Consider the following 6,097-nt stretch of genomic DNA (forward strand, 5'->3'; position numbering starts at 1 on the left):
GCCGTGTATAAAGTTTTAGAAAACATGAAATGTCTGTTTACGCTTTGAACAGGTTGAAATGTTTGTTCGTGAGTGTACGTTCGTTGTTTTTGCGTGTAATTTAATAATGAGATATTTATTTTCTTTGTTTTAGAGCTTTTGTGGTTGAATTTGGTTGAGGATTGTTATTTTGTAGAGTGCTTGGTAATCAAATATGAGAGCATTATGTTTAGCAATGGACAAAGGCTTACCATAATCATATTAGGCCAAGGTAGGGCCTACACATCTTTTATTAGTACTTACACATACACATCTTAAATTGACCAAAAAAGTTTTACAATTTGAATACCTATATTACCATACGAAGCGGTTTAATTTATAATTACAATTACTGTCTAGAACTTTTAATTAGGGTAGATTTAGTAGTAATGCAATTAGTCATTTTTGATGTAAGGTGGGCTAAAATATATTGTATAAGTCCAACGTACTATTCATTTAGTTTGAAGCCAAGAATTTCCTTTTATAAATAAACAGTTATTATTTTTTATCTTCTGCTCAAAACACAAGCACCCTATACACAAAGTTCAGAATGACACAGTCCCATCCTTATTCCACAATCTAATTACTGTAAGTGCTTTCCAGAATACGGCTCCGCTATAAATGACTGCATTCAGATAAATTAGCCTTTGATTGTCCATAATATTCAGGGCATAACATTGTATTGTTTGGATTAAAAAATAGCCATGTAATGATTGCTATTGAATAAGAGTTCAGGTTGCAATTCAGTTTAGATTGTTCGATTTTACAAAAAAACACAAACTATTCTTGCTAAGGATGCGCCGTAAAAGAGTTAAAATCACTTAACACATCTAATTTTCGACTAAAACATCGTAAAACTAATCTTAATAGATTGCGATCGGTCATTTATTTATGCCGTTAGAGGCTTTAACGCCTATATTGTAGGTGTTGATGGTGACAAGCAGAGTGGTTTTAAATAGATAGCCGACTAATTTTTATCTCCAACGACTAACTGACTTTTTAGATTTTCCTCGATGTGGTGTCGGTACTGAATCTCATACCTACCTACTTAAAGATAAACTCAAAACTTTAATAGTTTTAAAAGTTTATTGAACCAAATGCACAAAAACCACAAATGCATTCGCGTTCAAACTTCCAATTTGAATAGCCGTTACATCTCTTAGCGCGGAAAAATGTACTCATCTGTCACATTTGACAGCTAACAGCGTCAATATGACAACTAGTGCTAATATAGGTTAAACTAGTGACGTCCACGTAGTTAAATTTCGTCGTCTAACACTCCCTATACCAACTTCAAAATAATTACATTTCAGTACATTAACCCATCCCAAACAAAACTCAAAACAAACCTACAATAGCACAAACATCATAATATGAACAGTAACATAATCTACCGGTATTCATTGCAGTACTAATTAAATGAAGACTGCATACTGTTAGCATCGCGTGACGTTGCTCGGCGGTACATGTAATGCACAAATGTTAATATAATTAGCCTGTATTGGCAAATAATTGTTTGGGGATGAGTTTGTAATAATTGTACGTATAGATAGATGGTTTATTAATTTGTGATTCGTATTTTAAGTTGTGTTGTGGAAATAAAGTACAGTGTTAAGAATAAAATTGATAGAATAATTGGTTATCATTGTATATTGATAGAAAAATATAGATACACCAGCGATGATCTCAATAATGGGAGTTAAGTAACTCAACATAATTAAAATTAGCAAAAGGCTAACGTCACGCGGTATTCCCAGGCGGTCACCCATCCAAGTACTAACCGCGCCCGATGTTGCTTAACTTCGGTGATCGGACGAGAACCGGTGCTTTCAACATGGTATGGACGTTGGCGAATGCTGTGCTAAAATTACTCTGTGTATTATTTACGTCTTCGTAGCTGAACGATATTATTTTTATATCTAGAGATAGACTTCTCCTACCGTGGGAGTAGGGAGTATCAGACTCTTACTGACTAAAATCCGCTCCATTCCTATTCCTGCTTTTCGAGCAGGAGCCCCGGTACCTCGCTAGGCAGTCCGCAGCATCGGGCGAGATAGATGACTGGAGTGCGTACAAAAACATAGCTAAAAAAATATCACCGCTATTGACATCTAGAAATACCATACCAGACACTATAGATAAATCCTATCTCAAAGCTCAGTACAGACGTAACGTGGCCATACCTATACCTGTATCTACAACTTCTATGTATGTCTATATGTCCTTCCTTCAAACGGCATCACATTGGGAACGGTTCGGACCAATTAATCGGAGATTCGTGCCCCCAGGCTGATCATACAAACGTGTCCTCTTGCTCGACCGCTTGTGTATGACAAGGGAAATGGTCACCTATGATATTATCTAGATACATAGAAATGTGGGAAGGTATTGACATTGTACTTATGTGTATTTAATCCTTGCTTGCTTAGTAATATTGTCATTGAGAAAGTGTGTTTCTCTCACGTCGCAATTGAGTGATTTGGTAGCATGTTTTTTTTTGTGGCTGGAGGTATTCTGGAGGTTGGAAATATTAAAGAATATAAGAGACACATTTTAATATTAAATGGTTTTAATGTATATGGCCATCAATAATAAGAGCTTGTACCAAAAATCAGATTGATCTGGTAGTTAGGAAGGTGGAGAAATTCCAATTACTAATTTGACACAAACAAACTATAGGTCAAGCTACATAACATTGCTTAACGAAAAAAGTGTGCACTTGATTATTTTTGTTGCTAATGATGGGTCAGATCGGTTTAAGAGCAGTGGTTGCATAAGCACCTTTTACTCTAAAACGGCACTTAAGAAATAAATTAAGCTTAAGATGCCTATGTAACAAATCAAAAACACATATCGGGTACACAATAACCAAACTAACCACTAGCCACTACCCACTAGCAACAGACAATTATTATAACTTTAAACAAAAGAAAAATGCGTCATCCCAACCCTAATAACCACGGATGGGCACAGATAATATTACACCGAGAGAGACCATCTGTCAAAGTGACATTTGTCACGTGATCAAAATTAATACAGGGGGCCCCATTAAGTGAATTAGTATACAGAGGTGCAATTATTGAATTAAAAATGTATTTCTGTAAAGAGGTTGGCTAATGAATATTAAATTGTCCCCATTTTGTATGATTGTTTCATGTAATTTGTTTAATTGTATGATTTTTATCGTGTTTTTATTGTTTTACGAGATAAATAATGTTTTCGTTAATTGTGAATCGCTTATGTCATATTAATGTGTTGTAAGTTGTCATTGTTACGATTATTTTTTATTGTAGCTTGTAGCTAGTTGTTTGTGAGAATTGGGAATATTTTATATTTATTGATGTAGTTAGATTAATAAAGTAGATTAATATTAGACTGGTGTTTACGTTCATGTAAAAATAGCATTATGCAATTTTTTTAAATATAATATAAATTATGTCACCACATAAGCTTGTAAGTGTGGGAGAGCCATGCTTCGGCACGAATGGGCCGGCTCGACTGGAGTGATACCACGGCCTTACAGAAAACCGACGTGAAACATCGCTTGTATTGTGTTTTGTTGTGTAATTGGGGTTATCGGAGGCCTAATTACCCACCTTCCTCCTAGTAGCATTTATTATTACCAATTCAAGACAGCCTTGCAGTTAGTAGCGGATCGTTCACTCGCATTCAGGCCTTCAGGAAAGTGTCTCATATTAAATATCATCATCTTACATAGTAATATTATATTTTCACACAATTCCACAAACAATTTTCACCTATTTAACCAAGGAAACCAATACAAACAATTTAACCCATTGTCCTTTACTAAACAAACGCAATTAGCGCGCTAAGTTGTATACAGGGTGATATTATTGGTTCAGTGTTCTATACAGAGTGATATTATTTGGCCCAATGTTGACTCAGTCAATACTACGTGATCTTTGATTAGGACTTAGGAGTGAGAGGTCCAATACGATAATATTTTTTCAGGATACAGCCTTTGTGGGTTGTGTGGTTAAAGGAGGTTGTATGTAGAGGTAGTTGTTTATAGATTTGTTGGGTTAGAGAGAAAGGAATATTGTAGTTTGTGGGACACATTGTGTATATAGTTTAACTGACACGCAGTATGGTAATGAAAAATACTTTTGGAGTTGATCTTATGATGTAAGAGATGTTTAGAAATCTCAAAATAATTGTTTAAAATAAAAATAAAATGTTAATATGAGAAAAAATTGCAAAAAGCTAACGTCACGCGGTATTCCCAGGCGGTCACCCATCCAAGTACTAACCGCGCCCGATGTTGCTTAACTTCGGTGATCGGACGAGAACCGGTGCTTTCAACATGGTATGGACGTTGGCGATCAATGAGTTGAAATTACTCTACAGTACAATATTTCACTGTAGTGACGTCATATTTTTTATAACCAACCAATGACGGAACAATTTAATTTTAGAATTGTTGGCCATAGATACGCGTGCGCCTGCGCATTGTATATTTTACTATGTATCAGCAATCTATTTGCTCAAAGTGTTTACAATTTTATTTAAAAAAAACTATTATTTTGGTCCTCGAAAGGGAGATAGGGGATTTAGATTTTGATTCAATTTAAAGTTAGTTTCATATTATTGACTGTGTATTGAGGTAATGAGGAGTAAAAAAGAGTAAAGATATAAATATCTAATATCATTTAAATAACTAGTAGTGTTATTTAAAAATATCTATATTTGTGTTGAGTAAAAATTAGCAAAAAGGCTAACGTCACGCGGTATTCCCAGGCGGTCACCCATCCAAGTACTAACCGCGCCCGATGTTGCTTAACTTCGGTGATCGGACGAGAACCGGTGCTTTCAACATGGTATGGACGTTGGCGAACGTTAAGCTAAAATTACTCTTCAGTACATTTTTTACAGAATCAAGGTCATATTTTTTTTAACTCACTGCTTGGTATGTATGTATTTTTGGACTTTATTGTTATCGACACGCGTCAATACATTAGTTTTGTTATCTATACAATATGTTATTATACAGAACGTTTATAATTTTAATGGCAAAATAATATTTTGCTTCTTGAAAGGGTAGATAGGGGATTTAGAGTTTAATTTTTTTCTGGATTTAATATGGTTTACTGTGCGTTTACCAAATTCATAATTCATTCATGGACATTCAATCACAGCACGAAAAATAAATATTGTATAGAGTACAGACATATAAACCAAAAGATGATAACAAATTTAAAGAAAATATTTCAATAATAATCATAGTTAAATGGCAGAAAATCTTTCTTAACTGAAGGGTTTCCAAAACAAAAATACGACGAATAGAATTAGCAAAAGGCTAACGTCACGCGGTATTCCCAGGCGGTCACCCATCCAAGTACTAACCGCGCCCGATGTTGCTTAACTTCGGTGATCGGACGAGAACCGGTGCTTTCAACATGGTATGGACGTTGGCGAACGCTGAACTAAAATTACTCTTCACTTCAATATTTTACTGTGAATATTTTTTTGTTATCAACCAGTATGTAAGTTAACAATAGGTCTATTTTCAGAACGCGTACGCATCGGTGCGAATACGTAGATTAGATTAGATAACTATGTTTGAACTATTATTTCACTAATTTATAACCATTTAAAATGGAATGTTGTATTAAAATACGACTGAAAAACAATTCGTAATGTGAAATGTAATTTTAATATTATTTTGAAAATAATGGATGATAATGAGGTAGTACTAGAATAATTTTTAATGAACTTGGAGTAAAACTCTCTTAACTACACTATCCCAAAATTATTTTTCTCTCAACTTTTGCAAAAAACGTGCATAATTTTAAAATGAAAATTGTTTAAAAATATTTATAAAGAGGTAAAAGTTTATCTTAACAATACATTTATTTATAAACAGTACCTAGATCTAGATAAAACAAGAGAGCATACAATAGACAAAATGTAGCAATAGACAAAAACTTTGTTACATTCAGACTTTATAGTATTGATTATTTCTTTTTATATTTCAACAAAATATAATAACCATTTAGCATCAAATAGTGGATTGCTATTCAATATCAAATATCCACTTTTCAATTACAAAGCCGGTGTG

General features: G+C 34.0%; 4 non-coding genes across 4 annotated transcripts; all 4 read right to left on the bottom strand.

Annotated features, from left to right (window-relative positions):
- Positions 1-1,750: 1,750 nt before the first annotated feature.
- On the bottom strand, positions 1,751-1,869 carry LOC118278312 (5S ribosomal RNA). Its single transcript, XR_004783853.1, has one exon. It is a non-coding gene; the product is annotated as a 5S ribosomal RNA (ribosomal RNA).
- A 2,371-nt stretch (positions 1,870-4,240) lies between these two features.
- On the bottom strand, positions 4,241-4,359 carry LOC118278313 (5S ribosomal RNA). The gene has a single exon (XR_004783854.2). It is a non-coding gene; the product is annotated as a 5S ribosomal RNA (ribosomal RNA).
- A 392-nt stretch (positions 4,360-4,751) lies between these two features.
- Positions 4,752-4,870, bottom strand: LOC118278325 (5S ribosomal RNA). The gene has a single exon (XR_004783865.2). It is a non-coding gene; the product is annotated as a 5S ribosomal RNA (ribosomal RNA).
- A 463-nt stretch (positions 4,871-5,333) lies between these two features.
- LOC118278326 (5S ribosomal RNA) lies at positions 5,334-5,452 on the bottom strand. The gene has a single exon (XR_004783866.2). It is a non-coding gene; the product is annotated as a 5S ribosomal RNA (ribosomal RNA).
- Between the last annotated feature and the right edge of the window lie 645 nt (positions 5,453-6,097).

Source organism: Spodoptera frugiperda, chromosome 18 (assembly GCF_023101765.2).
Source record: "Spodoptera frugiperda isolate SF20-4 chromosome 18, AGI-APGP_CSIRO_Sfru_2.0, whole genome shotgun sequence".
Classification (NCBI taxonomy): Eukaryota; Metazoa; Arthropoda; class Insecta; order Lepidoptera; family Noctuidae; genus Spodoptera; species Spodoptera frugiperda.